Source organism: Pecten maximus, chromosome 19 (assembly GCF_902652985.1).
Source record: "Pecten maximus chromosome 19, xPecMax1.1, whole genome shotgun sequence".
In the NCBI taxonomy this organism is placed as follows: domain Eukaryota; kingdom Metazoa; phylum Mollusca; class Bivalvia; order Pectinida; family Pectinidae; genus Pecten; species Pecten maximus.
Window position 1 is genome coordinate 25,377,157 of NC_047033.1, and position 8,988 is coordinate 25,386,144.

The window sequence follows — 8,988 nt, forward strand, 5'->3', positions numbered from 1 at the left end:
CCACACAAATTTCAGTATGCATATTTGGGGCCTCACATGTGCTTTATTTAACTTCCGCAATTACCTCTTTATCAAAATCTGCACGCACACATACACGTTACGAAACATCAACTAGTTTGAGTTACCTCCCCTAGTTTTGTTTCGCATCGCCGTCGTCAAGTTGACGATGCTAATCAATATGCAAAATTTTAGCTCCAAAATTCAATTTAATTTAAAGGGTTCTATAATTATATTTGTCAAATAAACATTGGGAAAACCCCAAGAGACTTAATATAGCTATATATTATAATTCGTCCTAAATCAAGGTTGTACGTTACACGTATACATACATGTATATGATTTGTATATGGTATTCTAACTCTTAGTTACGGTTAAAAACGGAGACTTCAATAGTTCAAAATCAAATACATCAAGAGTTGTAATTCTGGCTCCATCCAAGAGGGTAAACTGGTATCCGATCTGTTTCTTTTATAATTACATCGATGGTTTTGTGCTTTATTTATTTATTTAAAATGGGTTTTTTTTAAAGGAGTTATGTATTGATAATAATTACAATGTTGATTCCATATTACTTACCAATTATTGAATGACGTTTTTATCTGTAAATATTGAATAAAATTTTAGGGAAAAGAAAAAAAAAAAAAAAAAAAATTTGTTTAAAAGGATATTTGCTTAACCAATTCATTTTTGAAAATCTCATTTCTCATTTACTTTAAAACCGAAGTCTGTATATCCCTTCAATTGGCCGGGTAGGAAGACACTGACGAGTGTTACAGTTTCATAAACTTTTATCAAGTTAGTTTTACCAGAAAAGATTTTATCAGGATTTTAAAGCACACGGTTGTTAAATTGTGAACCTTTCAAACAGATCCTGATAGCGACTATGTTAATATAGGCAGATTGTTTGTCATTGAGAGAGTTAAACCTTGAACTGCTGTGATCCATCATCTGTTTAACCATTATCGGGTACACGTGTAGTTCGTATGACCACCGGAATGTTTACCCACTCAACTTCCTCTAAAACTACCGCAACATGACACAACGTGATATCAATAACCTATGGAGATATCAATCATATCATTTGGCGGTTAAGATTTATTTGCAGGATTATAAAAAAAAAGTTAATATAAGTCTGTGATTTAAAATAGCTTACACTCGATTTCAACGATATACCAAAATTTAACATGCAGATAAACGTATATGTATAACGTTTTTTCTGCTACTAGTTATACGTCAGATGTTTAAATTTCATTGGTTGATCAGCTGGCACAATGGTAATAGAATAGCCTTATACTAATGCGGTATGGGTTCGAATCCCCGATCGGACATGAAAAGGTAAAGGGTGACCTACCCGACCCATGCGGAACTCCTCGGGTTTTTTCTCAGAAAATTCAAAGTGTCGAGGCCACTTATAGTTACTGTTCATGAGGGACTGAAAGAGAGGAGAACAGCAAATATTATATAAATATAAAATGGCATGTAATAAGAGGACATTTTTATTGTTTTTTTAAGTGTCTTCATGAATGTTTTACTGATGATTATCCTATGTCATTTTAAGGAATTGTATTTACTTTTAAAAGGCTGAGGTTGCGTTAAAGTTATGATGAACAATGAAGAGTTACGTTTTTAAAACCTCACTTGAATTGGCATACTAATAATGATTAAGGTTAATTCTAAGATCGATTAATCCGTGATGTCCGTTATATATTTCTTGATAAACCACATTGCGATTCCCTTTATATTAGATTCCTATGAATTTACTGCCTTTTCCTCTCCGTGTAAAAACTTATCTATATCCTGATTAGAGATCTGACAACTTTCGTTAGAAGAAACTCGTCCCAGAAATGTGTTCCCGACCGATGAACTGGTCTACCGTATCTGTTCCGGTGACTTGTTGAATCACACGTTCATGTGATATACTTTGTGCAAGCATTTCACTATCGAATGATTTAAAACATGTAACCTCTTTATTGTTATCGGAATCTATGATGCGGAAACAAGCTAACGTTAGGTTTCGCCGCATAATCACTTCAACTAATTCAACAAGCACGGCAATTTTTGTGTGGCCAATTTCTCGGAAATGACGAACCAATCGGAAGTATTCTACTTTCATTTTAAGTATCAAATGTAAAAGCAATGGCAGATTTCGCTTATCGATTTCCAAGTGGAAAATCCGAAACTAAAAACAGTATTCGACGGCCGAGGCCCATTTCTTTCCAATGTCGCATCAATAAGAGTGCAATCGCAACATCTCGGGGAAATTTCCGGAAACACTCGGAAATCTACTCCGGAGTAGATTTCCGAGTGTTGCCGGAAATTTCCCAGAGATGTTGCGATTGAATAAGAGTGTATACGAGTTACCTCCCCTCGCATAAACCAGAAAGCAAGCGTAATAATTTGCACAGAAAATAGTTCAGAATACTCAGCGATAAAGCAGGTCATTGCGTACGATTTAAGCTGTTTTTCTATCATTTATTTAAATGCTACAAATGTCTTCAAATATATAAGAGTGAATCATATTACTTAATCACAAACAAATACTTCGAGGAAGGATACAAGATTGTCTAGTTTGTTGTTAGGGTGTTTTGGAAAAAAAATATTTTCGGTCCCATCCTGAACTCATCGGGATTTATCATTGAAACAAGCGACATTTTGATTCCTCAGAGAATTCTGAATGAATTTGTGTTCTAGCGAAATGTTTCGATGACTAAAAACCCGAGGAGTTCCGGATACTGCCTGGTCACGTGTTTTCTCTCCGAGTACTCCAGTTTACTCCTGCAGTAAAATACTAATAAACCTTGTGCGCTTCCATCCGGGCCAACACGAATGATTGATATAAGTTGATATATAACGTGTTTCATTACTGTAGCAAAACATGTCAAGTTTACATTTACGTTAACTTTATATTATATCAATTAAAGCGACTATACTGTAACTTTTAAAAAAGCTGTTGGAAAACATTATCAGGCGTAATATTGTTTCCAGAATATAAATAATAAAACTAAGCATTTCCATTCGGCTTTCTGTGTGTCTCTTGTATATCACTGGATCTTTAACTTATTCGATCACCATTTAATGTCTACGAAATCTACAGTTATAGTCGCTTTAAATTCATGTCAACACTCAATTCACGAATTTCCTTGGAAATTTTTCAATTATTTCGAGTCAAAACTGTTTCATTTTAACCATACACGGTTAAGCATTTTATTATCGTTACTTTTAAATGACAAGAAAATGATGGTTTTATTAATGTTTGTGTGTACCAAATAGCATTTAAGACGGACTATGTAATAAGGTTAACATTGTATGCCAAGTTGAAAATGGAAACTAATGTATGCAGTTCAAATCTCTATGACAATACCAACTTTGTTCCGAACACACTACGCAACGCTCTTCCTGTTGATGTTAGGCAGGGTTGTAGCTGAACACATTTGTAATAGGAAGAAGTAAATACCCTACACGTGTTGGGGCTCGAAAACCCGTCCTGTCAACCGATCGGAGACAGCAATGCCGTACATGCAGGGACTGCGATTTTTTGTTGCGTTCAAAAGACCTCTTACGAAAGCTACTGGTAATAAAGACTAGAATTTGTTAGCAACCATTCTACATGGACATAGGCTGGTTATTTTGTTACATCTTTAACAAGGACCTTCAATTTCACCTATAGATATACTGACGTTATCTTTAGATAAATGTGATTATTTCAATTTCTCACTTCTTTAATTTTCCATTTCTTGATAGTAACATTCCTGCTTACCAAGCATTTGATGTTTACATTTCCCATTTGATTCGATATTAAAGACTTGTTCTTGTGGTCACAATTTCCGATGGAGATGCAATTGCTATTGAAATACTTCGGAAACTTTATGGTCGACATCATTTGGAAAAAAATGTTTCCTTGTACGACATTAAGTCAAACATGTTCAATGCTTGTTGACACACCTATTGATTCCGGTGTCACCGCCCTAACTCTCATTTTGAGTTAGTGATCGTTACCAGATTTGACCTAGATTTGTATGGCATGTGTCATTGATTTGACCTAGATTTGTATGACGTGTGTCGTTGATTTGACCTAGATTTGTATTACCTGTCGTTGATTTGACCTAGATTTGTATGTCGTGTCGTTGATTTGACCTACATTTGTATGGCATGTGTCATTGATTTGACCTAGATTTGTATGACGCCTGTCGCTGATTTGACCTAGTTTTGTATGACATGTGTCGTCGATTTGACCTAGATTTGTATTACCTGTCGCTGATTTGACCTAGTTTTGTATGACGTGTGTCGTTGATTTGACCTAGATTTGTATGACGTGTGTCGTTGATTTGACCTAGATTTGTATTACCTGTCGCTGATTTGACCTAGTTTTGTATGACATGTGTCGTCGATTTGACCTACATTTATATGACATGTGTCGACGATTTGACCTAGATTTATATGACATGTGTCGACGATTTGACCTAGTTTTGTATGACATGTGTCGTCGATTTGACCTAGATTTGTATGATGGGTTATTCTGCAAGAAATGCCTATTGTGTTGTGGATGCCGAGCGACTCATCTTGCCAAGCATGAACTTAAAATGTCTTTTCAAAACAAAGAAAGAAAACATCTTACAAATATTTATTTGATGTATATATTTGATAGGACTCCTCTGACAGTAAAGCTATGCTAGAGAAATCCTTGAAGTAAATTGTTGCATGTAACCTTGAATCCTGCCTCCAGGTCGACATTCAGGAAATTGCTGCAGGTGCTTTGATTTCTCTGCCATACCTTCAAAGTGAAGGAACATCAACACCATCTATACATATACACCAAAAACACACCCGGAAACAAATGATAAACACTTGATAGTTCAACTGTCAGCTGTAGTCATAACAACAACATGGTGCTCTGTCGCCAATCATACTCTCCGCCATTTTTCATCGGACTAGTTTTCCTAGTGAACATATTTTCTACACACATTTATACCAGTCAACACCATCTTCATACTATATCACAGCTGTTATCCTATCAGGCTCCTCACCATATCTAAAACATTTTAGATATATTTTATCCGAGCCCGTCACGAAGCCTGCGTCTGCATTTCTAATTCTTTCTGTTTCAATTGTTCTTCTCTGGCCCTTTCACGTCTTTGTCTCAGGATATCCCTCCTCTTAGCAGACATGTGTTTGTGGACATTGGAATACAGGAAGAAGCTGGCGACAAATATACTCGACCTGAAAAACAACGGGAAATAGAAAATATTTATAACTTACGAAAATAAGGTTTCATTGTTCAGATTCTTGATTTGTTTTGAGAATAAATGGTAGACATTTCATACGTGGTATGACATATAGTGTACTTGTGGTCCTCATAGACCTAGAGGAACTTCGTGGGACATCGATCAACGAACTCCGAACCGGCTACCTGCTCGGGACCTATTATCATTATTATTTCTATTGCGGCCCTTTGGGAAGAGTGTGTTTTGCTTGTTTTTTTTTCTATTTTTTTTGGGGGAGGGGGGGGGGGGGGGGGGGGGGGGTGTGTGCCTGACCTGATTTAACGACACACTATTCGACCGCTAAATTAGAATTTTCGTGTTAAATGATTTTTTTTATCTATATTTATCAAACTGACTTTTTATGTTTAACTTTAAATATAAGTCCAAGTTGTGATCACGGTCTGATGACCGAAATGCACAGTCACTGGACTGATATACAAGTCTCTGCACTGGAGATAAAATATCACAGCTGTACACACATCAATGCACGTGCACTGATCATGACATGGGTGTCCGGGCCAGAGGAAACTCATGGCCAATGCCATTGTAAGTGCATAAAACATCCCAAAATCAGTCCGCTCAATAAAAAGGGTCACTAGGGACAACAATTCTAAAACCATAAATGAACACTGCATTAATTCAACGTCATATCAACACGTGGCTGGTGTCGCCAAAGGACTACAAACTGGACGTGGTATACAGGGTAACTTTTATTATATTACATGCTCGGTACACATGTAATAATAGAAAGTAAGTACGTAGCTGTATGGTATGTCTCGATATTTTTTAAACAGTTTTCATCCCAAAGTTACTAAAATCATGCAAAAAAAAGTAAAATATATCATCTTATTATAAATATTTATAATGATAAAAAAAATTGTCCTCGAAACTGGAAACTTTGTACAAGTTACTTCCCTTGTATTATATCACGGATTAAATTAGCACGTAGCAAACGAAAATGCTCTCGACTTGCTTTACATACACCTAATAACTTATCTACTCCCTCAAACATAACACATGTAATGAGAGGAAAAGTATAACGTGTTGACGTGCTGAATAAAAGTCCTGAATCGCTGATGAGAGAGGGATCTTTTCACCGGGCACTTGTTGGACTATCTGACCATGAACACGAGATGAATTTATGATTATTTTTTTTCGTCGTGTGGTTGTAGGCCTACAATATAAGGATACACGTAGTAGCTCTATGTAATGAAATGTAGGAGTTCTCATAGATGCATGCCATAAGTCTCTTTACATAAGTCACAACAATGCAGTGTAGAAAATCTACATCGTTATTGGGACTAATGGCAATGTCATGCGCGAGTTAAGTAACATCTAACCTGATATATTGACATGTGTGTGTTAAATTATATAAGGTGCCTACTCTGACATCGTATGACCTTCCTCACGGCGAGACAAACATAATATTCAACATTCACCATTCACTTACCACCCTATGGCAATAATCGTGTGAGGACTCAACGCCATCGCTTCAAAGCACCTATAGCATGCTAGTTACCTCCCTTATACGGCTTATCTCAATCGACAACAAGCGACAACCAGCTTCATCTTTCCTGCCAGAGTTATTTCCCTTAGTTTCACAATAACTTTAATATACATTTTTATTTATAGTTCATTATAGGATTTTTTCTTAATGCAAGTAAGTTATTCACCTTAAGGTAATGGATAATCATGTTAAATGAAATGTTTTTTCGCCTGAAAAAAAAAACATAGTTTGAATAAGATTTTATCTATTTGGGTTAATAAAGAATTTGGTTTAAATGGAAAAAGAATTAATGAAAATTTTAGAAAGACTAGAAAATTTGTGACTTGCACAAATCTAATCTAGAATTGTATGGCTGGTGTCTTCGATTAAGCAGAAGGCGCTTACTTTTGTTGTCTGTGCAAATATTTTTCAACTTTTTTAACATTTTTTAGTCACTGTAGTTTGGTTATCATGTGGGCATTCTGTGTTGCTGCCCTTTAGAGAAAGCAGTTAAACGTATAAACGACTGGTATGGCAGTCTGCCCCATCCTAAACCATAAAAAGCCTGAAAAAAGTAGCTTTTCTGACCCATGACATAATTACTAATGTCATACACAGATAAATTAATTTTGTTTCTTCCATGTCAAAAATATTTAGAGCGACAAGAGTCTCTGCAGTGGATTTAAAAATCGTCTCGAGCTGGCTTCCTTTGGAGGTTTTCCTGACGTCTCACAGGGATTTGGCAATGCAAATATATCGGAGGGAGACGTTTGAATGTAGATTCAGATTCTTTATTTGCTGATGTTTTACAACTTATCACAATAACACAAGATATGACACAAAATAAGCATTTACGACCACATCCACGTCGACGTGTAAACATTCATACATATTTCAATATCTCACTCAAAATCCTGTCTGTATGTGACAGATATCCATACCCTGATATCAGATATATCTGTGACATGTGGGCCTGGCTGTGTGTGACAGATATCCCGTCCTGATATCAGATACATCTGTGACGAGTGGGCCTGGCTGTTTGTGACAGATATCCCGCCCTGATATCAGATACATCTGTGACGAGTGGGCCTGGCTGTTTGTGACAGATATCCCGCCCTGATATCAGATACATCTGTGACGAGTGGGTCTGGCTGTTTGTGACAGATATCCCGCCCTGATATCAGATACATCTGTGACGAGTGGGCCTGCCTGTATGTGGCAGATATCCCTGTCCTGATATCAGATATATCTGTGATGAGTGGGCCTGGCTGTTTGTGACAGATATCCCGACCTGATATCAGATACATCTGTGACGAGTGGGTCTGGCTGTATGTGACATATATCCCTGTCCTGATATCAGACGTATTTGTTTCGAGTTGGTCTGGCTGTATGTGACATATATCCCTGTCCTGATATCAGATATATCTGTGAAGAGTGGGTCTGCCTGTTTGTGACAGATATCCCACCCTGATATCAGATATATCTGTGACGAGTGGGTCTGGCTGTATGTGACAGATATCCCGTCCTGATATCAGATATATCTATGACGAATGGGTCTGGCTGTTTGTGACATATATCCCGCCCTGATATCAGATATATCTATGACGAGTGGGTCTGGCTGTTTGTGACAGATATCCCGTCCTGATATCATCTGTGACGAGTGGGCCTGGCTGTTTGTGACAGATATCCCGCCCTGATATCAGATACATCTGTGACGAGTGGGTCTGGCTGTATGTGACATATATCCCTGTCCTGATATCAGACGTATTTGTTTCGAGTTGGTCTGGCTGTATGTGACATATATCCCTGTCCTGATATCAGATATATCTGTGACGAGTGGGTCTGCCTGTTTGTGACAGATATCCCATCCTGATATCATCTGTGACGAGTGGGCCTGGCTGTTTGTGACAGATATCCCGCCCTGATATCAGATACATCTGTGACGAGTGGGTCTGGCTGTATGTGACATATATCCCTGTCCTGATATCAGACGTATTTGTTTCGAGTTGGTCTGGCTGTATGTGACATATATCCCGTCCTGATATCAGATATATCTGTGACGAGTGGGCCTGGCTGTTTGTGACAGATATCCCGCCCTGATATCAGATACATCTGTGACGAGTGGGTCTGGCTGTATGTGACATATATCCCTGTCCTGATATCAGATACATCTGTGACGAGTGGGTCTGGCTGTATGTGACATATATCCCTGTCCTGATATCAGACGTATTTGTTTCGAGT

The 8,988-nt window shown here is 37.5% G+C and overlaps 1 long non-coding RNA gene across 1 annotated transcript; it reads right to left on the reverse strand.

Annotated features, from left to right (window-relative positions):
- Window positions 1-4,607: 4,607 nt before the first annotated feature.
- On the reverse strand, window positions 4,608-6,818 carry LOC117317695. The gene is made up of 2 exons (XR_004530230.1): window positions 6,712-6,818; window positions 4,608-5,217 (listed from the first exon to the last, which is right to left on the reverse strand). It is a non-coding gene; the product is annotated as an uncharacterized LOC117317695 (long non-coding RNA).
- Between the last annotated feature and the right edge of the window lie 2,170 nt (window positions 6,819-8,988).